Source organism: Rhineura floridana, chromosome 6 (genome assembly GCF_030035675.1).
Source record: "Rhineura floridana isolate rRhiFlo1 chromosome 6, rRhiFlo1.hap2, whole genome shotgun sequence".
Taxonomy (NCBI): domain Eukaryota; kingdom Metazoa; phylum Chordata; class Lepidosauria; order Squamata; family Rhineuridae; genus Rhineura; species Rhineura floridana.
The window spans coordinates 146,987,173-147,014,811 of record NC_084485.1 but is presented as its reverse complement, the minus strand read 5'-3'; the positions used below and the strand labels follow the sequence as shown (position 1 = coordinate 147,014,811).

Genomic DNA, 27,639 nt, shown 5'->3' with positions numbered 1-27,639 from the left:
CAAATATGACTTCTATATTGGATACTGTGTTGTTTTACTTAAGATTACTTGACTTGTGATTACAAACAAAACAGTTTATTATTTTGTAATAAATGTAGAACACTGCTGAGCATAAGACTTCCCACAAAGGCCTTGCTCCCTTGAGCTCCATCACTCCGTGATCTGCTTTCAACCAATCCTGACTAGCAACATTTCCTCTACAGTTCTTAAAGAGACAATTAACTATTCCCACATCTCCCTTTTTCAAACAAAACAAAAATATAGTAATGTTACATTGAAACACAAACACTAGCATTGTGCTCAGTAAGTTTTTCTGGTGCTCGGCGTAATCTGTTTGATCTGCGTGGTGCTACTCCAGTTTCCTCTGTCGCTATCTCAGGATCTAATTCTTTTCCAGTGTACCACTGTTTGAAGGCAGCTGGTTCATGTCTTGTTGCTGATTACAGGTCCTGTCTTCTGGCCCTGGAACAAGCTGCAGATGTCTGCAACTCATATGATCGTGGAGCTACCTCCCACAAAAGACGTGCCTTCTGACTCCACGAGTCACCATCATGTATACAAACTGTGTCATTGGGTTTCAGTGGCTGTAAAGCCCTAGACCCCTCATCATAGTACATTTTCTGTTGCAGTTTACTCATGCTTCGATATTTGCAGAGATCAGTAACACCCTTATGACTATCCTTCACCAAGCCAGGCAGTCTAGTTCTCAGCTTTCTGCTAAATAAAATCTCAGCAGGTGACAGATCATGTACCAAAGGTGCTGATCAATAGTTCAGAAGAGGCAAATGTGGGTCTTCACCTGAAGCAGTAGCTTTCTTAAATAATCTTTTTATGACCTTCACCCCATTTTCCACCAGCCCTTTAGACTGAGGGTATCCTGGGCTTGATGTGACATGCCTGAAACCATAGTCCTTTCCAAATTTCTTGAACTCATATCCTGAAAACTGAGGGCCATGATCTGACAGGACCAGATGTGGAAACCCATGTCTTGAAAAATCGATTTAATGCACTATATACCTGTGGTGCTGTAATACCTTCTAACAATGCCACCTCTGGGTAATGTGAAAAATAATTTACAACTAACAAATAGTCTCTACCTGCCATGGTAAACAAATCAATTCCCACTTTATACCATGTCTCCTTTATGACTTCCCCCATCCACATGGGCTCTTTTTATTCTTGCGCTGATACGTTTTCCATGTATTACATTTGTGGAATTGTTGTTGTTATGTGCCTTCAAGTTGATTACGACTTATGACAATCCTATGAATCAGCAACCTCCAACAGCATCTGTTGTGAACCACCCTGTTCAGATCTTGTAAGTTCACGTGTGTAGCTTCCTTTATGGAATCAATCCATCTCTTTTTTGCCCTTCCTCTTTTTCTACTCCCTTCTGTTTTTCCCACCATTATGATCTTTTCTAGTGAATCATGTCTTCTCATTATGTGTCCAAAGTATGATAGGCTCAGTTTCATCATTTTAGCTTCTAGTGACAGTTCTGGTTTAATTTGTTCTAACACCCAATTATTTGTCTTTTTTTGCAGTCCATGATATGTGCATAGCTCTCCTCCAACACCACATTTCAAATGAGTTGATTTTTTCTCTTATCTGCTTTTTTCACTGTCCACTTTCACATCCATACATAGAGATTGGGAATACCATGGTCTGAATGATCCTGACTTTGGTGTTCAGTGGTACATCTTTGCATTTGAGGACCTTTTCTAGTTCTCTCATAGCTGCCCTCCCCAGTCCTAGCCTTCTTCTGATTTCTTGACTATTGTCTCCATTTTGGTTAATGACTGTGCCGAGGTATTGATAATCTTTGACAAGTTCAATGTCCTCATTGTCAACTTTAATGTTACATGAATCTTCTGTTGTCATTACCTTAGTCTTTTTGATGTTCAGCTGTAGTCCTGTTTTTGTGCTTTCCTCTTTAACTTTCATCAGCATTCGTTTCAAATTGTTGCTGGTTTCTGCTAAGAGTATCATATCACCTGCATATCTCAAATACCAATTATATTATCAGTTTGATTCCTATATTGACCATTTGGTGATGTCCACGTGTACAGTTGTCTTTTTGGGGGTTTAGCGATTTTTTTTCAGTTTTGGATTTTGGTTAGGAATCCTGACTGGTTGTGAGATGCTAAGTTTTCTGCCTTACGCATAGGAATTTTGTTGCTGTTGGTATGGTATTGCATTTAGGAAATCATCACTGTCTTTTTTTTTCTTTTTCAGTTTGCATTTCATTTACCTTTAACCTCACTCCCTTGTATCCACAGAAGCAAGAACGGTGGTTCCATGCGCTCAGCTCAATCCCCTTAAACCCACTGATGATGTACCTTGTTGGTTGCATGATGATTTGTTTCCTGTGCAATAGTGGTAAAAGAGAATTCATATACTAGGAAATGTGGATGCAATTGTTGTTGTTCCCAAGCTGCTGCCTATGAAGGTAGATCAACCCATGTGTGTTTTCTCTCTGTCAGTTATTACTCACTGGAATTTGGTTGCCTGTCAAAGTAAGTTTATAGAAGCCCACAAGGTAGACAGAAAAGGGTAGAGAATCTTCTTACTCTTATTTGTTTCTCAGACCTCTTTCAGAAGTCAAGGGTCAAGTCTGTAAAGAAGTTTGGAGCAGCCATGTTAAAAGATAGGGGCAAGGCATTTCAGGCAAGGGGTTGCCAACCCTGCTTGGATATGGATATCTTTGCAGAGGATCCCTAGTCACGCTTTACCAACAGCACAATCCAAACCTTATCTACTCAGAAGTGAGTCCTATTGAGTTCTATGGGGCTTAGGAAGTGTGTTTAGAATTGCAGCCTTGAGGGGCATCCACCTTTACTCCTGAGTGCTCCTATCTAACATCTCCACAACACTAGGCTCCTTTCTTCCTACAGTGGCCTTCTGGTGACTGGCCTGGCCTGAGAGCACTTAAATCCTTTTTGCCAGAAGCAGCTAGGTAGAGATTAAATGTTCCTTACCCAGGCTCTATCTTTTAGCTAAGATTTCTATGTTAATTTCCAATCAGAGAAATGTTTTTGTTTGAATTGTATGCTCCAAGCAACAGTGGTTGACGCTTAATGTATCATGCTTAATGATATCACTAAGGCCCACCCCATGACATCACTAAGCCCTGCCCCTGTGACATCACTAGGGCTCGCCCCTGAAATCTCAGGCTTTGGGATGCTTCTGACCTGGCAATTCTGTCCTTTGAGTCCATGAGTGATACTATGCAGTTTGTCTTTGTTTTTTTCATGCAGAAATTATTTTCTACGTTTTAGCCACATATTTGTTGTGCAGATGACTCAGCTACTGAAATATCTGCTAAATCCCCTGCTTATGCAACAACCTTAACTATAGTCATTGAAAAGAATGCCTGGTTTTAACTATATTGTGAGCTAATATGGAACTGAATTTAACGTCTTATTGTTTACGGAGTGTAAAGTTACAGTTAGACAATATACTTGGTAGTTCTGTTTTTCCAATATTAGATCCAGTCAGACCAAGAGCTAATTCGCACCATGGGAGAACTTGATGAATCACACATTCACCCAATGGACTTTGCAAGTAAGAGCTATAATCCAGTGCTACATCAATTGTTTCGCATGTGGAAGATTCTGAATTCAGTCCCTGGCATGACCAGTTAAAAAGGATCTTGGGAAATAAGACTGAGAAAGATCTCTGCCTAAATCCTTGGAGAGCTGCTTCCAGTCAAGAGGATAAGGTAAGACAGACCATGAATCTCTAAGGAAGTCTGGAACAAGCTCTCATGTCTGTATTGTCCTACCAAATGATCAGGAGAATTTTTACTAAACATCGGGTATATATATAGTTTTTAAAATCCTAATTAGCATCCATCCCTTGGATCGCATGAATCAGCAGCATGCACGGTTGAATGTTGGCATGGAGCAGCCACTGCCTACGTGAGGCCATGTGCACGGGAGAGGCAAGGGATAGGGGCCCATTGATGATGTGTGTATGCCAGGGCTAAAGCATTGTGTTTGAGGTGATATGAATGTTCCATCTTGAATCAGTTCTATGGTGAAAAGTATGGAAATTGTCAGTGGTTAGTGCTACTTTATGTTGATTACTATGATGCAATAAACATTTCCTTGAGTTGGCCAGTATTTTTCCCTATGTCCTGTAAATGTTTAGCATTTGATCCCACCCCTTTTTCTGGCAAAACTCATACTGCAACCATAATTTATTGTTTCCGATAGTTTTGGCTTCCAGCTATTTACATTCATTATGTGCTAAATACCACCAGAGAGTGAAACGTGAATAATAGTGCTAATTGTCCTTCGCTAATCTAGTGGAACAACAAAATGTTAAACATGTACACATTTCCGCAGGAAGCCCATAAAGATTTAGAATTTCCAAGTGAAGTTACAGTGTTTATGAGGAGTTGCTTTGTGTATAGTTATGGCACAATTCAGTCAAACGGAGGATTCCATATTTCTGAATGAGAACGTGTAGCACTCTTCTGCTGGTTTAACCTTTGTAACTTCTATTATTCCTTTCCTTGAGGATAGATATTAGGGAAAGTAAAGCAAGCTAACCAGTCATAATGGGAAATCCTTAAATGCCCACTTGAGAAAAATAGTTATTGCAAAAGTTTAAAGAACTGGGATACAATCTCTTTACATAGTTTTCATTTAGGTGATAGACTTTTGTTCAAACACAGCACGGTTGTGCTTCTCCTGTCCATCATGGACCATTATTCTCCTACCTGTTGATAGCAGCTGGTATGTTCATAGACTGTCTTCAGCTGTCACTCAGTGGAGGCAACTTGGATTTGTTACACAGACAATAGGCTGCCATTTTTATTTTTATTTTTATTATTATTATTATTATTATTATTAGTCGCCCATCTGGCTGGTTGTCCAGCCACTCTGGGCGACGTACAAGTAAAATACATTAAACAATAAAATGTTAAAATATTAGAACCCAATAATAAAAATTATTATTTTTCAATGTGTGTGTGAGGAGGGAGCAGTTTCAATGTATGTAGGTATGTGCATGTGAAAATTTGTAGCAAAGTCCAAAGGTCTTCTCTTCAACATCTACAAGAGAAAGTTACAAAAAAGTAGTGTATTTTAAGAGCATTTGTTGTGGTTACTTGCAGGGCCGGCTCCAGGAATCCTGGGGCCCTTGGGCATCAACCTGCCTCGGGCCCCTCTGCTCCCCTTCCGTGATCTGTGGTACGAGCCGCACCGCGGATCGCAAGACAACAGCTTCTGAGCCACCTGCTGCCGCTGCTGCCCGCCACCTGCTTCACCTACGTTTCTCTGCTGTTCCTTGCGGCTGCACGCACTGCGTGCACAAGGTTGCCATCAATCAAGATGGTGGCCGAGGTTTCCGTAAGGGACTGAAGCCTCTGCCGCTTCTAAAACCGCAAGGGCTTTTTTTGCCTATTAGTGAATTTCCCTGCTTTTTAATCCGGGAGGTAAGAAATGGGATCCTGTGCAAGTTTGCTGAGAATGGATTGATCATTTGCATGCTTATTGAGTTCAGTGGGATTTAGACCCCAGCAATTATTCTTAGGATAGGTGAAACTGGCCACAGGGGATGCGGAAGGGAGGAGGAGGAGGAGGGAGGGGAGGAAAGGCAGAGGGGAGGACTGGAATGGGAGCAGGCAGGAGGTGGGAGGGGAGAAGGACAGATTTGATCATTTGCATGTTTATTGAGTTCAGTGCGATTTACCCCATGCAATCATGCTTAGGATCGGTAAAGCTGACAAGGGGGGAGGGAAGGAGGGCTGAAGTGGGCAGGGGAGGAGGAAGAAAGAAGAGGGGAGGGGAGGAGGAAGGGAGAGGAAAGGGGAAGGAGGGGAAAGGCAAGTCTGATCATTTGCATGATTATTGAGTTCAATCGGATTTGCTGCTATGCAATCATGATTAGGATAGGTAAAACTGACCATGGGGGAGGAGGGGGAAGGAGCATACTGGAGGTGGGCAACAGAAGGGGGGAGGGCAGGTTTGATCATTTGCATGCTTATAGAGTTCAATGGTATTTACTTCCGTGCAATCATGCTTAAGATAAGTAAAACGGACCATGGGAAGAAGAGGAAGGGGAGGGGGAAGAGGGGGAAGGGGGTTTGGAAGGGAAGGGGGTGGGGGAGGAGGGGGGAAGGAGGGGATTGGAAGGGAAGGGGGAGGGAGGGGTGAGGGAAGAGGGAGGGGATAGGAGGGAGGAGAAGGGAGGGTGAGTTTGATCATTTGCATACATTTTGAGTTAAATGGGTTTATTTTCTGCGCAAATGTTTGAAAATGGAAATGGACTGCCTTCAAGTCGACTGGATTAAATGGTATTCAGAGGTAGTTGTACCACTGCCTTCCTCTGAGGCTGAGAGGCAGTGACTGGCCCAAGGTCACCCAGTGAGCTTCATGGCTATGTGGAGATTTGAACCCTGGCCTCCCAGGTCATACTCCAACAATGACCTGGGGGAGGGGGAGGGAGGGGGGAGGAGTGGAAGTTGGATCGGTGGGCACTGGGCAGAAGGGAAGACCCTTTCCTTTCCAAAAGGAAAACATTGTGAACAGTATAATTGCTTTTCAGGGTTTCCCCCACCTTTTTTTTACAGAAGGCACATGTAGCCTCCCACCCAAATTTAAAACAAAGCTTTCCCTGGCCACATCCACACCAGGCCTCTATTACACTTTGGACAATATGGCTTCTCTCAAAGAATCCTGGGAAGTGTAGTTAGTGAAGGGTGCTGAGAGTTGCTAGGAGATGCTGTGTTCCCCTCACAAACCTTCAATCAGAGTGGCTGACTGTTAAACCATTCTCTCAGGGGAATAGGAGTCTCCTTTCAGCACCCTTCACAAACTACACTTCCCAGGTTTCTTTGAGGGAAGCCATGATTGTCTCAAGGGAAATCAAAGACTGGTGTGGGTGTGGCTCCCTGATTAGCCAAGTCAGGCAGCTGGGAGTCTGCCTTTTAGAACACTGACAGTTGGTTCTTACTGAGCATGTGCCGTATTATCATTGGCTTCAAGCAAAAATTTCTTAAATTAATTAAAATCAGCCAGGCATTTTTTAAACTTTTAAACTGCAGAAGATGAAGGTCAGAATATGGGGGCAAGGTCAGTATTAGGATTACAGGTACTCTGTGAACATGGCTGATTTTTAATTAATTTCAACGGATTAGGAGAACTCTGACAGTAAAAAGTCAAAAAGGGCTCTGGGTTTTTCCCCTCTCTTTTTAGACTTTGAACTCTCGATTCTCTCTGACTGTTTTGTGTTTCGCCATGAAATTGAGAGGGTTGTTAAGCAAGCGTTCCTGAGTTCAGGACTGTAAGTTTGGTAAGGTTTTATATTGAAATGAGCTTATGGGAAGCATCAGAATGTCATGGGGATGTTTTCAATTTAACATTGCAGAATGTGAAAAATCCATGCTGGCCATAGTATACAGCCATTCTCGTGGCTGTATAATAATAGTAACTGAAATTTAAAACTTAACAAAACTGAAGTTGCCTTTTCATAAGGCAGACTTTGTTAAGTAAATGTATTGAAGACCTTAAGCTGCAAAGTGGTTAGAGTGTTGGACCCTCACTCAACCATGAAACTCACTGAGTGATCTTGGGCCAGTCACTGTGTCTCAGCCTAATCTGCCTCACAGGGTTGTAGTGAGGATAAAACGGAGAGGGGCAGAACAAAGTGTGCCACCTTGAGCTCCTTGGAGGAAAGGTGGGTTGCAAATGCAATAAATAAAATAATAAATAATATTTCTGGTATGTAGGTGTACTTATCAATAAAAGTGAACAGCAATGTTGGGAGACTCTGGAAATCTCTGGCCCAAATAAAAACATTAGCCATATGAATCAGGAAATTGCAAGAAAAATTAGATGTGTTTTAAGGAATGTCAATTATTGAATTATTATAGAAGCCAATGTCCAGGTGGTCTTAACACTTTTCATGTATTTTGGGAGCCACTGGCATAGCATTCTTTTTCTTTTTTAAAAACACAAATGTCTGTAAACAGGAATTGGATCCTGGTCACAGATTTTTGCACTCTAAGACAATATTTTCCACATGTATTTTTCTGACAAAGAAAAATAATTGTATCACAAAAGGCCCTAGATAGCTGTGGACAATTGAAGGATTTTCCTTTGAGTTGGCACTAGAGGGTGCACTGTGTTTAGGACATTAGTTAATAAATCAAAAATGTAAAGACAGCTTGAGTCCTTATCATCTCAGCCACACCCTACCTCTCCCTTCCTCTCCCTTCCCATCAGTGAATTCTCAAGGAAAGCCATATTTTTCTCATACTGAAGCTGATCTTCATAATTTTGCTGTTAAAATTTGGTGAAAACTATGTGATCCAAGAAAATAGTTTCTGCATAGCCTTTACAAAAGCTAACTTTCAGTAAAGATATGATTTATTTTACTCACTCTTGTCAGCATCTTCATTGCCAAGCCCAGCCATATTCTATACCTATATACTCTTATCAACCACAGACTGGTATATTTATTTTTGGTGTGTTAGTACATTTCACATGGAATTGGATTGTGTGATAGGCACTTGCCTTTGCTTTGAATTGTTCATCTAGTGTTTGCAGATCTCATTAGTAATCCCCCTATTGGGATCAGGACCCTGGCAAGTACCTCAATGTGCTATCCTTTGGAACTGGCCATGATGAGGAAAGTACAGTAGGGCCCCGCTTTACAGAGATTCGCTTTACAGAGATTCGCTAATACAGCGGTCTCAATTAGATGCAATTAGATGAAAGCCCCACTTATACAGCTCTTGTTCCGCTTTTACAGCATTTTCTGGGCATCATGCACTATTCTATTCAATGGGTTCCGCTTTACAGCTGTTTTTGCTTTACAGCGGGGGTCCGGAACGTAACCTGCCGTATGAGTGGGGCCCTACTGTACCTAGAAACACAGTAATGGTTTACATATAGCAGTGAGCAATGAGTTATTTTCTGTCTCTGATTAAAATTCAGAGAAGAATTCAGGAGCTGTAATGCCTGGCTTGTAAGGTATAACCAATCACTGAGGTTCACATTCCAAATCAATTACAAACTTTGGTGTCATCGCCAGTTTCCATCCCAACCCATTCACAGGAACAATGAGTAAATAGCAGTAATTAACACAGAAACTCCAACCTCCATATTTTCTGGCACTTGTCCCTGGTAAATAAGTTTGCTTCTATTTTGTCTTTTGGAGAAACTGTGGGGATGCCATTTAAAAATATTGCCAATGTTAGTTCCTAACGTTGCACTTTCTCAAGTTTCAGCACTGTCCCGGAGGTCTGTAGCTCAGAAGTTAAATTCTGAGTGTGGAATGTGCACATCTTGATACTAGTGCACACATGCATATAGATGAGTCCACGTACGCGCGGCTCAAAATGCCAGTGGACTGCTTCCCTCTACCCTCCATTACATAACCCTCTGGCCTGGTAGTAAATGTAACAATTTAAGGATCTAACTACATGTTATATTAATTGTGTGGCTTTATTCCTAGGCATTATGGGTGCAATCTCCTTAAGGACTGCAGCATATGGGGAAGGAGGCTTTAATCCTTCCCTCCAGCTACAATCCCAACAAAAATCCCCCCTGCACTCTGCAGTTAGCATTAGGAAAAAAACCCCTGCCATTGGTGTCCATTGCTACAAGTCACACAAAGTAACATGTAGTGAGGCTCTCAGTTGCCCCTGTTCAATCATAAATACAATCAGATCTGGAGTGAGATTAAACATTCTTAGAGTTTTTTGTTTTGTTTAAAGGAAACTGTTACGATCAGTTTATTAACACCCTCTCGTTCAGAAACCAGTGCAAGATAGCCTATGATCGAGAATGTGCATGATCCAGCTGGTGTTAAGCACTTTTCAGTTTCTAATGAAAAAAGTTAAGCTGTCTTCAATGTAAATTGGCAGGGCTTGTGAGTGCCTAACTGAGGCTGGAAGTACATTCTGCCAAATAAATACAACATTCAGCATGAACAGCCTTCAGCAGCATGTCGTAGTGGGAGGCAGTAACTCAGGCAAGGATCATTGGTGTGAAAACTGGGGCATCACAAATACATGACAAGAGCGTCCCTATTTTAATCTCTGGAATGTGGGAGGGTATGTTAAAAATGAAACAAAACAGATACCATTAACATACATTTAATGTAAAGTTTTTCTGTGTTTACTCCACCTTGGTTGCCAAATGTCAGTCCTAAAACAAAGGCTTTATGTTTCCTGCAGGCAGTATTCAATCACAGACAGGGTTCCTTTTGCTGAAGGCACTTCAGCAAATATGGGCAGCCATCATCTGTGGCACATGGATGGTGCAGTAACGAAGGCAAGGAATCATAGTAGTGATGGTACAAAGGAGAAAAGAAATATAGCAAATCATGAGAATCCCATTATCACTTTTGATCTGGCCCTCAAAACTGCATATGAGTACAGATCAGCCAACACCAATAAAATATTTGGAGGTTGATGAAGCATATCAGGCATGAGTATGAACAATTTGGCTGACTGCTAAGGGAGGGCAATTCAACATCACTTTGATAAATAGTTGGAATTTGTAAACTTTAAATGTGAAAGGTCCTTATCAGAGTGGAACAAACCCGGAATTAATTACAGTTATTTTAAATAAGAAACTATGCAAACTAAATAACAATTTGAAATAATTCTATTGTAAGTCAGTGGGGAGCTCTTACTTGCTGGTAGGGGTATTCACGAGAGCTGCCTTTTTCTTTTCTGTTCTTCCTCTCAGCTCCTGGCTGAGCCAACATTCAGCCAGCTCAGCAGCTCCTGAATGGCAAATGGATGCCACAGAGCTTCCCACCAGCTCGTCCTCCACCGGCACCCCTTCTGCTGGCTTCCCATGAGTTGGATTGCTGTGTAAGTTACAGACAAATTTTTTTCCTGTTTCCTTCAGAGAGGGAGGGGGGGTGCGAGGGTGTGATGTGATGCTAAGCTTAGCTTGCTGATGCCACATATACCACTGAGCTGCATATACATACACCACAATGCAAGCTGATGTCAATATACAGCCCAGCCCAGTAGCCACCCTTCCTTGTTAGGTGGGGCAGAAACTGTTCTTAGCCTAACACCCCTCACAAGATGGCTCTAAGGGTAAAATGGGATGAACTGCCCCAGAAATCATATAGAAATGTTTTAACTAGGTAATATAGCTAGTTGCAGGGCCAGGCCTACCATGAGTCAGCTGCCTCAGGTGGCAAATATTAAGCGATGGGGGAGTGGACGGAGCTGTGTGTGTTCCATGGCCTGCCCTGGACTCCCTAAGCTAGCTTGCTGTTCACAGATGCAACGGAGGATGCTGCCCCATTGGCACCATTGTAGATTAAAGTGCCTGTGTGGCAGCTTTTGTACATGGTGGCAGCAGGTTCGGGGATGCTGTTTTTTTCTTTGTCTCAGGCAACAAAATGTCTTGGGCCAGCCCTGGCTAGTTGGTGATACAATAATAACGGTTGCTTCATAGTACACACCTTTAGGCTGTTTTCTGAAGTCTTTCTAAATTAAACAGTATATAATTTTGCAGAACACATCACATTTCCAAGACCACAAACAAGCCACACAAGTTTGAGATCCTGACTTATGTCTGATCTTGAATAAAATAGCTAAAATGCAGAAAAGGTGGAGCATAGCGGCGAAGAGAACAAGCTAAAAATAGGGACATCTGTTCAAATGTTGCTTTAGGCAACTCACTTTCTGTCAGCCTCAGTCCCTGCTACTGGCTTACTTTTACAGGGTTGTTGGAAGAATTACACCTAGATAATGCACATGCAGCATGTTGAACACTTGAAAACATTATACAAATGTCAAATATTCCCTCTGTTGCTCATATTCAGGCATATGTCCTGTTGCTTTTATTGCTAAAAAAGCACAACCCATGCATAAGAGAGTTATCATCAGACTCTGGAGGTCCCCAAGATTTGACAAGGTACAAGATCTTTTTAGGAAAAAAACCATAAACAGGAAGGGGGGCACTGAGAATGATTAGTGGCCACAAGATGCAGCCAGTCTATTTCTGGGTGGTGGGAACATCATGGGGTGGAGGGAGGGATGGAGATTATGGAGGAAGGCATGACTGACTGACTGGAACAGTGAACAGAAGCATTCACATTACAAGGTTTTATTATTACAAGTGTTAAATATTATTATTAAAGTTTGTAACTGCCTTCTCTCTCTAAGTGGGAGTGTGGGTTAGAATTTGGCCCTTGAAGCTGCATTTCACATATGTGCACATTTTAAATCTACTCCTGTTAGATGTGCCAGAAGTGACTCAAATTTGCAAATGGCTCAGTGGGAGTCCCAGGCAGTGAGAGAGGGGGTAGGAAGGCCAGCACTGTCCGGAAACACTTAAGTGTCTCCTCACACTTAATTATCTCAATGCACTTCCCTCTGGTTGTGTTGTCTAAAGAAAGCGTTTTATGTCTCATTTTAATAACTTTGCTCTCCAGCTTCTGCTAGTCCATAGGCTGTATGTTGAGCATGTGAGATACTCTGGGCAGTATAATGTTTTGCCTCCTTCTCAAAAGCAGGATTCCACATTTGCTTTTTTTCCTAATATGCAAAAGATGCTTGTATAAGCAGTATTTCACTTCATCTACCTCAGGGTTTCATGGAATGCATTACATTCCCAAGGAGGTATTTTCAAATTGTATAGGAAATGGAGACAAAAAGAGGAAATCACCCTGTCAGCTCTTGAAATAAAATATTCTGGTTGCTGAACAGATTTCCCGGCAGAGCCCTCGCCCCCACAAAATTATTAATATAAGGCAAGGATGGGGAACCTTTTTCCTATGAAGGGCTGTTGACCCCAAGGAAAACTCAAGCTGGAGCTGAATTGAACTTTTACCTTTATTAGCTCCCAGATTCCAGCACTTGGTAGCCTTAAGGTGAGCATTCAGTTCTTCACACCCCCTAGTTACATCATTGGGGTTCCCACATCCCTGAGGCCCCTAATTACATTACTGGAGCTTAGTTAGCCTATGGGAGACCCATTTAGCTAAGGTAGTGACCAACATACATACACAACCAACCTGTGGGCCTTCCTGATAGACAGACAAGTGAAGAGGCAAGTAGATAGTGGGCTGAGGTAGGAAGTGTTGGTGCAAAATGTATGACTGCTGCCATCCCAATAGTAGGCATGGTGACTGCACCAACCCGACCTGGAAGCCAAGCTGGCCTGGCTGCTCTGTCAACCATGATTAGAAGCCACTGGCTGGTCAGAACGCTCTCTGCTTTCCCCTTCTAGGCCACCAGCATTACTGGCCACTGGTCCTCAGTGAAAGGCTGAGAAAAGGAATGAGCTGCTAAGTCAGCCAGCCAGCCATCTCCTCATCACTACTACTGAGGACTGTGAAACTTTGCTCTGAGAAGACAGAGGGCACTACAGTTATTTTAAATGTTGCACATGCACACAGCTTCCAGTCCTCACTCAATCCAGCATTCAAGAATGCATGAAAGCACAAAATAAAAAGTGGTGGTTTTGTTATGTTTAAGTTGCAGGGTATTGTTTTCCTAACATTCCTGTTAAGGCTTTCGGGCAGCAATTTCCTCCAAGCGGGTATCCTATTTCTTCCCCCATTAAGCTTTCCTTTTGCAGTGGTCATTCTACATTCCATGCTACTGAGTATGCTCAGTCCTCCTAGAGATGTTGAGTCCTTTTAGTTTATTTAAATATATGTTTTGTATTTCTGCAAGCATGCTGATACTACCTCTTATTTCACAGTGACCCTGATTTGGCTACAATCCTAATGGCACTCACCATTTGAATTCACTATTGGAAGGAGTGATTAATGGGAAGCGATAACTGGAGTGGGATAAAATGGGCTTCCACTTTTTTTAAAAATAGCAGTAGACTGGCAACTCTAAGGTCTTAACTATGATCAAGTGCAGGTTTGTACAACTAGCAACCCACCAAGGCAAGGACAACTCACCAATCATGCAGACCAGGGCTGGATTTACATACAAGCTAAACAAGCTACAGTTTAGGGCCTCACATTATGAGTGGCCTTGCGTAGGAAAGAAAGAAAGAAAGACATTTACAACATTGCCACTGGGAAACCATAAACATCATACAAAATGAAGATAATTTTTGGTAGGTAATGAATATCATTGTTGTGGCTTGCTTGCAGACAACAGTAAACAGTAAACAATTCTATAGAACGCCGTACACATGCGGCCTTTTGGATTCTTACAGAAAACAGCCCGTGTGTATATATAAATTATATTATATCTGATTTATATATTATAACCTTATATTATATTGTTTAATTGTTATGTGTTTGACAAACTTCTAAATAAAGAATGTGCACACATATAACTTGCATTTTTAATACCTATATTACACGACTATCAAATTCCGTTTAATTGTACAGCCTGTATTTTACATTTAAAATTTTTATTATTTGTTGAAGAGGGAAGGGCCTCACTCATGTTATAGCTTAGGGCCACAACAAGTTTAAATCCGGTCCTGATGTAGAGCACCCCACCATGGAGCTCGGTCTGCACATTTTGCTGCCTGCCCAAGACTTTAAAAATGAAGATTGATGTGGGAATTCTGTTGTAAAGCTCTTGGGAGGCCACAAAATATGGGGATCTGCAGTTGCAATGGTTTGTCACAAGCTGTGCAGGTGTAGTGAAGAGAGTTCTGATCTAGGTTTGGCACATGCTGTAGACAAAAAAGAAAAAGGGGGAAAAAAAGCTTCCAGTCATTTTAATTAAGAATGCATCTATTTAGGAAGCAAAATAAGGTGTGCTGTTATTCTTTAACTGTAATACAAGCACCAGGAAAGCCAAACAGAATATTCTGAGAACTAATGACCTGTGTTGTAATTAATAAAGTGCTGCAGGTCTCCATGTGTTGTTTCCTGTGGACAAAAGTGACTTTCCATATCAAGTCTCACTGTTGTTTTACTTACAAAATAGAAGCCATAAAAAATTAGTACTGTGCCAAAACCTGTCTTCCATTTTTTCCCAAAACTTTTCTTCATTGCAGAAGAGGCTTCTATTTTTCTGCCTTTCCCGGGGCACCTAGTATTTCTGTAGAATCCCTCTATAATTTTTGTGGCTGCAGGGTTCAGCTTCCTTTTGTTGCTGTGTGTGTTTTTCTTTCCACTAAACATTTCTCCAGTGCTCTTCAGCCTCCTTCTCTGCCTGCACTTTCTGATCTGAAAAAGCTTCATAGGAGAAGTTCTCTATGTTTCCTCCTGAGCTTTAACTGAAGTATGGGAAGCCAGGTGGGCTGGCTATGAGGGCCTGAGACTGGTGCACTGAATTTAAAAATACCACACTTGGGGGGAAAAAAAAAAGAACAATCAGGTGCATAGCAGGTAGCCTCCTCACTTTCCTATGCATACAGGAAAGCCCAGCTGAAGACGTCATGGTTTCCCCCCAGAAACTTGGAGACCCCAGAAGGCTGCAGAGTACAAAACAGATAGATGATTGATACAATAAAATAACGGATATTGTGAAACACCCCTTGGCCACCTTGAAAGTATGGCAAGCACACACACAAATATTCATGTACCCCACTGATAGGAATTTCACTGAAATTTTCTCTCCTGTTTGATTATTATGTGACACCTGTAACAGTGCCAGTTTCACACATTGAAGTGGTTGAGTATGGGGTAAGGTGATCCCAGAAGTAAACTGGTCCCAAGCTGTTAAGGGCTTTATATACCAAGAGTAACACCTTGAACTTGGCCCAGTAACAAATTGGCAACCAGTGCAGATCTCTGAGCAGAGGTGTTATATGCTGACAGGCTCTCACTCTTGTCAGCAACTGTGCTGTAGCATTCTGCACTAACTACTGTTTCCAGATGAAGTGCAAGGGAAGTCCCACATAGAGTGCATTGCAGTAATCCAGTCCTGATGTCACCACTGCCTGAACTACTGTAGTCAGTCTCTCTGGTCCAGGTATGGTCATACCTGCTGTACCAGGCACAGCTGGTGAAAGGTGCTTCTAGCCGCTGAGGCTCTCTGGGCCTCCAGTAACAAAGCTGGATCTAGAAGCACGCCCCGACTGCGTTGCTGTCCCTTCATCCAGGATAGGCAATTGATTAATTTCTTGGACAACTTAGGTTGGTAATGTACTGGCAGCCAGTGCAGAACTTTCAGCATGCTGTAATACGCTGATGTGGAGCTACTCCAGTCAAAAGCCAGGTCACAACATTTGGCGCTACCTGCGGTTTCCAAGCCAGCCTTAAGGATAGCCCCATGTAGAGTGCATTGCAGTAGTCCAGTCTAGAGATTACCAAGGCCTGCACTACTGTGGCCAAGCTATTCTTGTCCAAGAATGTCTGTAGCTGGTACACCAGCTGAAGGTTGAAGAAAGCACACTTAGCTATTGATGACACCTGTGCCAACAGGGATAGACCTACTAGTACTCCCAAGCTATGTTCCTGCCCTTTCATGGAGAGTGCAGCCTTGCCAAAACCAGGCCTCCTGGCAAATTTCCAAACTTGGGAATCACTCACCTGCAGGGCTTGTGTTTTACTAGGATTCAGATTCAATTTATTGGCCCTCATCCAACCCTTCAGACATTGGTCCAGGAATTGCACGGCCTCACCTGAATAAGATGTGATGGAGAACTGGAGCTGAGGGTCACCACTTCTTGGAAATTTCCATGCAAGATGATTCCAGATTCCCAGCTAGTTCCAGTACTGAACTGCTTCCATACTATGTTCTCTCCAGCACAGTGCTGGGAAACCTTTTCAAGCCTAAGGATCCCATCCTCTAGTGGCCAGCCTTTTGGGGCAGGGCATGCCAGCAGTGGGTCCAAAATAAAAGTAAACAGGGGCAGAGCTAGCAGTGGGCAAGACCACTCCACTGCCTTGCACATACACAACACACACAACACACACACATACAGCACACTTCTCTCTCCCTTCCCTTTCTTTCATTGTGTTTTCTTTGTGTGCAGCGAGCAGGGAGGAATCGTTTGGGGATTTCTGAGCAGTGGTGAAGAGGCAGAGGCTTCTGATCGAACAGGCTTCCCTAGCCTTTTCCAAGGGGTGGAGCTTCAGGCATGAGACCGAGGTTTGCCAGGTCCTTGGCAAGTTGCATAGGGAGGCCCTGGTAGGCTGGATCCAGCCCATGGACTGCAGGTTCCCCACTGCAATTCTAGGGCTTGACCTAAGAACATAAGAACATAAGAAGAGCCTGCTGGATCAGGCCAGTGGCCCATCTAGTCCAGCATCCTGTTCTCACAGTGGCCAACCAGGTGCCTGGGGGAAGCCCGCAAGCAGGACCCGAGTGCAAGAACACTCTCCCCTCCTGAGGCTTCCGGCAACTGGTTTTAAGAAGCATGCTGCCTCTGACTAGGGTGGCAGAGCACAGCCATCATGGCTAGTAGCCATTGATAGCCCTGTCCTCCATGAATTTGTCTAATCTTCTTTTAAGGCCATCCAAGCTGGTGGCCATTACTGCATCTTGTGGGAGCAAATTCCATAGTTTGACTATGCGTTGAGTAAAGAAGTACTTCCTTTTGTCTGTCCTGAATCTTCCAACATTCAGCTTCTTTGAATGTCCACGAGTTCTAGTATTATGAGAGAGGGAGAAAAACTTTTCTTTATCCACTTTCTCAATGCCATGCATAATTTTATACATTTCTATCATGTTTCCTCTGACCCGCCTTTTCTCTAAACTAAAAAGCCCCAAATGCTGCAACCTTTCCTCGTAAGGGAGTCGCTCCATCCCCTTGATCATTCTAGTTGCCCTCTTCTGAACCTTTTCCAACTCTATAATATCCTTTTTGAGATGAGGCGACCAGAACTGTACACAGTATTCCAAATGCGGCCGCATCATAGATTTATACAACGGCATTATGATATCGGCTGTTTTATTTTCAATACCTTTCCTAATTATCCCTAGCATGGAATTTGCCTTTTTCACAGCTGCCGCACACTGGGTCCACATTTCCATCGTGCTGTCCACTACAACCCCAAGGTCTCTCTCCTGGTCGGTCACCGCCAGTTCAGACCCCATGAGCGTATATGTGAAATTCAGTTTTTTTGCTCCAATATGCATAATTTTACACTTGTTTATATTGAATTGCATTTGCCATTTTCCTGCCCATTCACTCAGTTTGGAGAGGTCTTTTTGGAGCTCTTCGCAATCCCTTTTTGTTTTAACAACCCTGAACAATTTAGTGTCGTCAGCAAACTTGGCCACTTCACTGCTCACTCCTAATTCTAGGTCATTAATGAACAAGTTGAAAAGTACAGGTCCCAATACCGATCCTTGAGGGACTCCACTTTCTACAGCCCTCCATTGGGAGAACTGTCCGTTTATTCCTACTCTGTGCTTTCTGCTTCTCAACCAATTCCTTATCCACAAGAGGACCTCTCCTCTTATTCCATGACTGCTAAGCTTCCTCAGAAGTCTTTGGTGAGGTACCTTGTCAAATGCTTTTTGAAAGTCTAAGTACACTATGTCCACTGGATCACCTCTATCTATATGCTTGTTGACACTCTCAAAGAATTCTAACAGGTTACTGAGACAGGACTTTCCCTTGCAGAAGCCATGCTGGCTCTGCTTCAGCAAGGCTTGTTCTTCTATGTGCTTAGTTAATCTAGCTTTAATAATACTTTCTACCAGTTTTCCAGGGACAGAAGTTAAGCTAACTGGCCTGTAATTTCCGGGATCCCCTCTGGATCCCTTTTTGAATATTGGCGTTACATTTGCCACTTTCCAGTCCTCAGGCATGGAGGACGACCTGAGGGGCAAGTTATATATTTTAGTTAGCAGATCAGCAATTTCACATTTGAGTTCTTTAAGAACTCTCAGGTGGATGCCATCCAGGCCTGGTGATTTGTCAGTTTTTATATTGTCCATTAAGCCTAGAACTTCCTCTCTCGTTACTTTATTTATTTATTTATTTAATTAAGCTTATATACCGCCCGACTAGCAACAGCTCTCTGGGCGGTGAACATTAAAAATACAATAAAAATAACACAAAACTGTACACAAAACTGTACAGTCTAAAATCAAAATATAATAATTTACAATTAACAGGAATTAAAATGCCTCAGAGAAGAGAAAGGTTTTAACCTGGCGCCGAAAAGATGATAGTGTCGGCGCCAAGCGCACCTCCTCGGGGAGACCATTCCATAGTTCGGGGGCCACCACTGAGAAGGCCCTAGATCTTGTCACCACTCTCCGGGCTTCCCTATGAGTCGGAACCCGGAGGAGGGCCTTCGTAGTAGACCGTAGTGTATGGGCCGGTTCATATCGGGAGAGGCGTTCCGACAGATATCGTGGTCCCGCGCCGTATAAGGCTTTATAGGTAAGTACCAACACTTTGAATCTGGCCCGGAAGCGTATTGGAAGCCAGTGCAAATGGGCTAGCACAGGTGTTATAGGCTCAGACCGCTTAGTTCTTGTTAGCAGTCTGGCTGCCGCATTTTGCACTAGCTGTAGCTTCCGAATCGTCTTCAAAGGTAGCCCTACGTAAAGCGCATTGCAGTAGTCCAGACGCGAGGTTACCATAGCATGTACCACTGATGAGAGGTCCTCCTTACTCAGATAGGGACGTAGCTGGGCTACCAACCGAAGTTGGTAGAACGCATTCCGGGCCACCGAGGCTACATGAGCCTCAAGTGTGAGGGAAGAGTCTAAGATGACTCCCAGACTACGCACCTGTTCCTTTAGGGGAAGTGTAACCCCATCCAGGACAGGGTATATATCCACCATCCGATCAGAGAAACCATCCACCAACAGCATCTCAGTCTTGTCAGGATTGAGTCTCAGTTTGTTAGTTCTCATCCAGTCCATTGTCGCAGCCAGGCAACGGTTCAGCACGTCGACTGCCTCACCTGAAGAAGATGTGAAGGAGAAGTAGAGCTGTGTGTCATCAGCATACTGATGACAACGCACTCCAAAACTCCTGATGACCGCCCCCAGCGGCTTCATATAAATGTTAAAAAGCATGGGAGACAGAACCGAACCCTGCGGGACCCCACATTGGAGAAACCCACGGTGTCGAGCAATCTTCCCCAATCACTATCTTCTGGAGACGACCCGCTAAGTAGGAGCGGAACCACTGCCAAGCAGTGCCTCCAACTCCCAATTCCGCAAGCCTCTCCAGAAGGATACCATGGTCAATGGTATCAAAAGCCGCTGAGAGGTCAAGGAGAATCAACAGAGTTACACTCCCTCTGTCTCTCTCCCGACATAGGTCATCAAACAGGGCGACCAAGGCAGTCTCAGTGCCAAAACCAGGCCTGAACCCCGATTGAAATGGATCTAGATAATCGGTTTCATCCAATAGCGCCTGGAGCTGGTCAGCAACCACACGTTCCAGGATCTTGCCCAGGAACGGAACATTGGCTACTGGTCTGTAGCTGCTGACATCCTCTGGGTCCAAGGAAGGTTTTTTCAGGAGTGGTCTCACTGCCGCCTCTTTCAGACAGCCAGGGACCACTCCCTCTCGTAAAGAGGCATTAATCACTTCCTTGGCCCAGCCAACTGTTCCTTGGCCCAGCCAACTGTTACCACTATTTGTCTCAGTTCCTCAGAATCCCTTCCTGCAAATGTTAGACCTAGATCTACATTCAGTTGCTTAAAACCATTATTTCTTATTTTTTACTGATTGGATAGCTTGAAGAATTGTTCTGTCTTTTAGCTTTTCAATTTAACAATGCTCAACATATTTTGAACTCTCTTTTTACTAACCTGAAGGTAAGTAATTTCTCAAGCTTTTCCTTACATTAGGGTTTAGGGGGCTGTAACATAGAAGCAAGGGTTAGTTTGTAGCTAGTGTTGGGTGTAAGTGTAGTAAACTAGATTCAATTTCCTCCTCAAGTATTGGGTCAGGTGGACCTGGGCAGATATCCAAACAGTAGAATGACATGTACAATAAGTACTGAAATAGCTGAAGTTACAGATCGGGAGTGCCGTTGGATTGTGATACTCTTCCCTTGGCGGTCCTCTTGCAGGTGGTACCTTGCTGTAGTGATGAGGATTCTGTAAGCAGCAATGGATTCTTTTAGCCACTTATGCATCGTCAAAAAAGAGGACAAAAGGAGACACGGTTTTGCATAAAATGTGTATATTCTAATTTATGTACAAATACAAATTTGGAAATAATTACTATAATTGAAATAGTGATATAATACATCTCACAAAGTAGGGAAGGTTGTGATATCTGTGCCTACCTGTTCAGTCTGCTGTCCAGGAGACAACTGTTGATGTGTAACTTCAAGACCCCTGGTCTCCCTTCTTATGCGTCTTTGGGTTGTATTCAACCAAATTCTACACAGAGCAGACCCACTGACATGAATGAACCTAAGTTATTATGTCTGTTAACTTCAGTGGGTGTACTCTGAGTAGGCCTAACATTGAACAGCACCCTATATCTTTAAATGGGTGTAGGGACTTTAGTCCTTCAAATAGAAGATGTCCTTTGGCATCCTTCAGTAGAGGACCGTCCTCTATAAAGTAGGACATATGGCCTCCCTTTTCTTTTAGAAGTGCATTTTTGGAACTGTGTTATTGCCAAATGTTATTTTCTTACAGAGATCTCATTCCATCTGGTGGGGATCGCAGCTGCTTTTAACTTATTACAGCCTACGGATTGTGCATAACTATGCAAATCCACACTCCCCATAAGAAATGGAGCATTCCTTGTGCGGGGTGGGGGAAAACCCCAGTAGAATGACTAGAAACGCTATTCCTCATCTTCGTTTTCTGTTAGGTACATCTTTGTGTTCCTGTGTCGAAGCCTATTCTCCTGTGCAGCCCGAGCAGATCTCATTGCTGCTTATTCCCAAATTAATGACAGCATCCTAACCGTTTAGCTCCAGCCTTTCCCAACCTTTGTGTCTCCAGATGTTCATGGACTACAATTCCCATCATTCCTGACCATTGGCCATGCTGGATGGGGATGATGGGAATTGTAGTCCAGCAACATCTGGGGCCCCAAAGGCTGGAAAAGGAAGCTGAACTGTGCCCAGTGGGGCTTAATCCCTAGTCTCTGTGCACACGACACCACCTTTGCAGTGCAATCCTGAAGGGCCAAACTTAGACATATTGCAGAACGTCCGCGAAGAGCGGGCAGGGTGATTCCGATCGGGGGCTAAGGTCTGCGTCTGTGTTAGTATTGCTTTTAATATGTCTTTTAATATCTTTAACCCTTGTTTAAAAAAATGTTTTTAAAGGTTTTTTTAAAAATGTTTTTAACATTGTTTTGTTTTTAATGTATTTTAAGGTCTTTTTATGATGTTTTAAAGTGTTTTTAGTGTCTGTTTGCCACCGTGGGCTCCTGCTGGAAGGAAAGGCGGGGTATAAATAAAATAATAAAAATAAATAAATTAATTAAACACTCCCCTGGCCCGGCTGTTCTTTTCACTTAAAACGTCTCTCCTCCCTGCTTTTTGCTCTTACACCTTTGATTGATTTATTACATTTATACCCCACTTTTCCTCCAAGGAGCTCAAGGTGGTGTACAAACACGGTCCTCCCCCTCCTACTGTTATCCTCACAACAACCCTGTGAGCAGAGCTTGGAAAAGTTATTTTTTTGAACTACAACTCCCATCAGACCAATCCAGTGGCCATGCTGGCTGGGCCTAACGGGAGTTGTAGTTAAAAAAAATAACTTTTCCAAGCTCTGCCTATGAGGTAGGTTAGGCTGAGAGACCGTGACCAGCCCAGAGTCACCAGTGAGCTTCATGGAGTCAAACACCCGCAGTCAAATAGGCTGTAGCCGCCTGCTCACTCACTTTAGATTGAAGCGGGGCTTACTTCCGAAAAAGAAAAGAGCGGGGCTGCTTCACTGGCTCAAAAAGTGAGACGAGAGCGCGAGTAATTGCTCAGATGTGGTAACACGGGCACATCCGAGGCGCTGCGCGTCTGCTGTTCAACTGGCCCTCATTAAAGACTCGCTTGGGAGACTTTCCTTCGTCAGTTCTTCGTCCGTCACTCAACGCATGACGTTAGCAAATGGGGGACGGGAGTCGGGGCTCTTGATATTAACTTTCTAAGCCGCCTTAAAGAAACCAGACCAGCTGACTCCCGAGGCTCCGCCTACTCCTCTCCGCGCACGAATGGCAACTCTTTCAGTCCAGCCCGCCTGGGAAAGGGAGGGTGAGGAATCCCTCAAGAAAAGTCCTGTTTTAGAAAGGGAAGATCGCGGGATGTGCGAGCCCCGGAGGCTTTCTGACTTATAGCGCTGCAACTGTAAGCTGCCAATTTTGGGAGGGAGGCGAGGGCTTTATGTGAAAGATAACTTGGAGTGGGGTTCTTTGCAAGGTGATGGATCCGAACTGGTGACTGTATTAGCTAAGGAAATAGGGAAGCCGTTTGCTCGGTCTCTACTTGGAAAAGAGATTTTAAAAAAGAAAGTAAGAAAGAAAATAAAATCACTTCGACTTGCAATGTTGAAACAAAACTGTTATTCAGACGTATTGGGCGGATTGTGAATTTACCGGGCTGTTTGTAAAACTAGATGAGATGCTTGGGTAGCCAGCTGCAAAGCAGAATAGCCAGCATGACATTGCCTTGAAAGTTACGAAATTTTGATTTGTTTGTTGTACCCCTTACGTTGCATGGGTGAGAAAAAATTGCATGTACTGATCTTTCCGCTCTTAGGGACCAAAAGCGCAGGAGCCCGCCCTCCACATTATGGGGTTAATCATCCCGTTTTGTTGTTTCCACGTGCTTTTGTGGTCGAGTGTGTAAAGTGTTTGAGTAGATCCTGCCTTCGTGATTGATTTACTATGTGAATGCAAGTCTTTGCATGATGGTCCCAGTTCCTCCATCTGTAAAATGGGAAGAAATTTGTGTAATTTTTCTGTAACTGATATGACATGAAATAGGTTGAAATAACGACTGAGTAGAAGCCCATTTTGCCACAGTCCTCAGAACACAGGCAGTGAAATGTTTGACAACACAGAAACGTTTTATCAAATGAGCTGGGAGCTTCTTCAGTTGCTCTGCACCGCTTCCGAATGCAAAAAGGAGAGCCAGGATTTTGAGCCGGGGATTAAAAGGATTCCCTGCAGGGATACTTTTCTGTCACTGAGGCTGCATTGCTGTGCATGCTTAACAGCAGCAGGGAGTAAACCCTGTTGAATACAATAGGAGGCTTCTGAATATATACGTAAGGGATTGAAGTGTGAAAGCACTGTGGATGTGTGTACAGATTGATATCCATTTCTGTTTACTCAAGCATCAACGTAATTTGTAGATTGCTTGTGTGTTATTTTCCTCAGTTTATCCGTGACCCTGATGTACTACATTCCAGACTTTACTTATTTCTCCTTCCAGCTCTTGATCTAAACTGCATGTAATCTAATATTAATATTTGTAGTTGTGGGTATGGTAGGAAATGTTCAGCTTGTATTTTAGGAATACAGTGCTCTAAAACTGACAGCAGTAATGTTGAAGAGAAACTAGGGTAATGCCTAAGGCCTCAATGTTGAAAATAGATCTTAAAGATATGTTCAGAGCAGGGCTAAATCTAAGCGATACAGTCTTAGAGCCTAATGTCTTTACCAGGCCCATCCAAAATATCAGTATATTTTAAATTAATAAATTTGTTTTCATTTTCATTTCACCAGGCTTCTTTTTGGTACGTTGTTCCTTCCCCCACCCATTTTATCCTCACAAGCCCTGTGAAATAGGTTAGGCTGAGAGAGAGAAATTGACTCAAGATGGGCAGCTTCAAAGCTGAGTGGGGATTTGTCAAGCAGTCTAACGCAGGGGTGGACAAAAGGTAGATCTACTGGTAGATCTGTAAGTGATTTACAAAAGATCAGCAAGTGTTCCTGACTCCCAATAATTTAACAATACCAAGTAAAATTGGTATTAAGCTTAAAATAATCTGCCATGATTAGCTTTGTGCTAATCGCTTATCTCACCAGACTCTTATTGTACCTCACCTCAGTGTGATTTGTGAATATTAATTAGTTGCCTTTGGCCAGTTATTTCTGCAGTTCTGTTGGCCAGTTTTAGACTTTTGTGTTTAAATACCTGATCTGCATATATGTTTATTTATTTTTTATATTTATATACCAAGGAGCTCAAAGTGGTGTACATGGATAGTTTCCCCCTTTCCATTTCATCCTTACAACAACCCTGTGAAGCAGGTTAGGCTGAGAGACAGTGACTGGCCCAAGGTCACTCAGTGGGCTTCATAGCAGAATGAGGATTCGAACTCTGGTCTCCTAGGTCCTAGTCTAACACTCTAACCATTACACCACACTGGCTGCCCAGCCTGTATGTCTTCTGGGATGCAGTAGATAACTGGCTCCATCCCCTAAGCCACTGTTCTGCACCTGGCCCTGGTTGAGAGACACTGGAGTTCTAGCAAAAACACAAAGTAGGCCCCGCAAGCCTGAAATCTACCGACCACTGCTCTAACCACTACACCACATTTGTATTAGTACCACCTTTATGCTAATTACTTATTTAAGGGCACGCCTATCGTTAATGCATAGGGGGGTGCTGGAATAATGAATGGAATTAACAACTGTATGCTTAATTCCGGGATGAGGAACCTGTAGTCCTCCAGCCACTCTTCGATTACAGCTTCCATCATCCCAGACCATTGGCGATACTGGCTGGCACTGATGGGAGCTGGAATCGAATGACATTTAGAGGACCACAGGTTCTCTGTCCTGGCTTAGTTTTTCTATTGTTAACAATTTATTGTCTTCTCTTACTGTAATGACGTTGAGACTGTGGTTAACTTATAAATAAAAACAAGTAGTGTTGGAACTTTGTGATTGCTTGGAAGCCCTGCCCCTCAATCTCAAATAGTTGCTGGTGGCTTAATAATGAGGACGGTCTGTAGGCACTCTGGGGCAGTTTGTTCTCCAGGTGCAGACAAAAAATTGCCCTACTTAATGTAGTGGTGATGACCACTAATGTAGATGTCTTGTAAAGAAAAGACTGGACAAATTTGAGTCGGATAGGTTTGCCAAGAGCTATTAGTCCTGGCAGCTAAATAGAACCTCTCTGTTGAGAGGCAGTATATCTCTACAGAGCAGATGCTGGGGGCAAATAACAGAGGAACATTGTTACCTTCATGACCTGCTTGTGATCTTCTTGGAGGCCAGCATATGCTGTGCTAGATGGACTTTTGGTCTGATCCCCCAGGATTCTTGTATGGCAAGTATTGGGGCCTTTGCCAGACTGGAGTGGAGGACACTCTGTTGACTGGGATGATCCTCCCTCTGGGAGTGACAAGCAGGGTCCTTGCCAATCTTCTGCCTCTTCTCCAGGGGGGAGGAGTCATTCCTATCACCAGACTGTCTGTGGGTTAGGCAGGATGTGGGTCTGGGTTGCTCTGCAGCCCTTCCAGTGGTGTAGTGAGGTCCTCCTCTCCAGGGCTGTGGAGTTGGTACGTCAAACCTTCGACTCCGACTCCTCTATTTTTCTACTGTCCAACTCCGACTCCTTCATAAATGGCAAATGTATATTATTTATTTATTTAATTTATTATTTGATTTATATCCCGCCCTTCTTCCCAACAGGAGCCCAGGGCGGCAAACAGAAACGCTAAAAACACTTTTAAGACATCATAAAAAGACCTTAAAATACATTAAAACAAAAAAATTAAATTATTAATTTTATTTTGAAGTCTGAGTCGGTACGTTTCTACCGACTTTGACTCCACCCAAAATTGCTTCCGACTCCACAACTCCGACTCCACAGCCCTGCTCCTCTCCAGTGTGTTTGATGATGATGATGTGTGTGTGTTTCCTTTCCCAAATTGCCTGACTCCCCCGGGATTTCGTTCTGCAGAGAGGATTCTGGATGTCTGACCCCAAAGTCCTGCCCTGACAGCCCTGCTGAAACAGATCATGGGCAAATTATGTACAAATGAAGCATGAGTATGTGGATCTAATACAGCTCCTTCCGGCAGTGACCAACCCACATGAACATTAAAAAGGGGAGAAGGGGGGCACTTACCTGTGGGATGGGTGGACCCTTGTAGAATTGAGAATTGGAGACATGATTTCTTTCAGAGAGTTGAAGATGGTATGCTAAAGACATTGTTCCCTGTAGAGTTTACTCATATCCCGTTATCGTCTTTTCTTCTCACAGGTTTTTGCAGTGCTTCAAAAATCTGCAAATCCTGTGAACTTTGATGCAAGGTGAGAGTCGGACAAAAAAAGTGTGTTCACTATGCAAAATGATGCTTTTGTCATACCACCTTCAGGTTTCTTAGGGTCGAATGAGATGTTATGTGTTCCACCGCTATGTTTCTCTGATAATGCTAGTGGAGAGCATGGGGTGGGTGTGGGATTTGAAGGGGAGGACTGGCGTGCAGAAGGGGGAATTTAATCCTTCCTCCACCTGCCAATTCTCCCTTACAGATGTTTTAAATGGAATTTTCCTCGAGGAGAGCTTTGTGGGTACCATGGACTGCAAAAAAGACAAATAATTGGGTGTTAGGTCAAACTAAACCAGAACTATCACTAGAAGCTAAAATGATGAAACTGAGGCTATCATACTTTGGACACATAATGAGAAGACATGATTCACTAGAAAAGGCAATAATGCTGGGAAAAACAGAAAGGAGTAGAAAAAGAGGAAGACTAAACAAGATATGGATTGATTCCACAAAAGAAGCCGCAGACCTGAACTTACAAGATCTGAACAGAGTGGTTAATGACAGGTGCTATTGGAGGTCACTGATTCATAAAAAGGTAAAGGTGTCCCTGC

General features: G+C 43.2%; 1 protein-coding gene across 4 annotated transcripts in view; it reads left to right on the top strand.

Annotated features, from left to right (window-relative positions):
- Positions 1-5,368: 5,368 nt before the first annotated feature.
- Positions 5,369-27,639, top strand: part of PLA2G4A (phospholipase A2 group IVA) — a 177,558-nt gene continuing 155,287 nt past the window's right edge. For 2 of the 4 annotated variants that reach the window (XM_061634010.1, XM_061634011.1), the window contains exons 1-2: positions 22,993-23,145; positions 27,019-27,068. The gene's annotated coding sequence lies outside the window, so the exon portion shown is untranslated. Of the gene's footprint in view, positions 5,444-10,709; positions 10,838-22,992; positions 23,146-27,018; positions 27,069-27,639 lie in introns of those variants that run through there. The other 2 variants (XM_061634012.1, XM_061634009.1) reach the window with 2 other exon arrangements.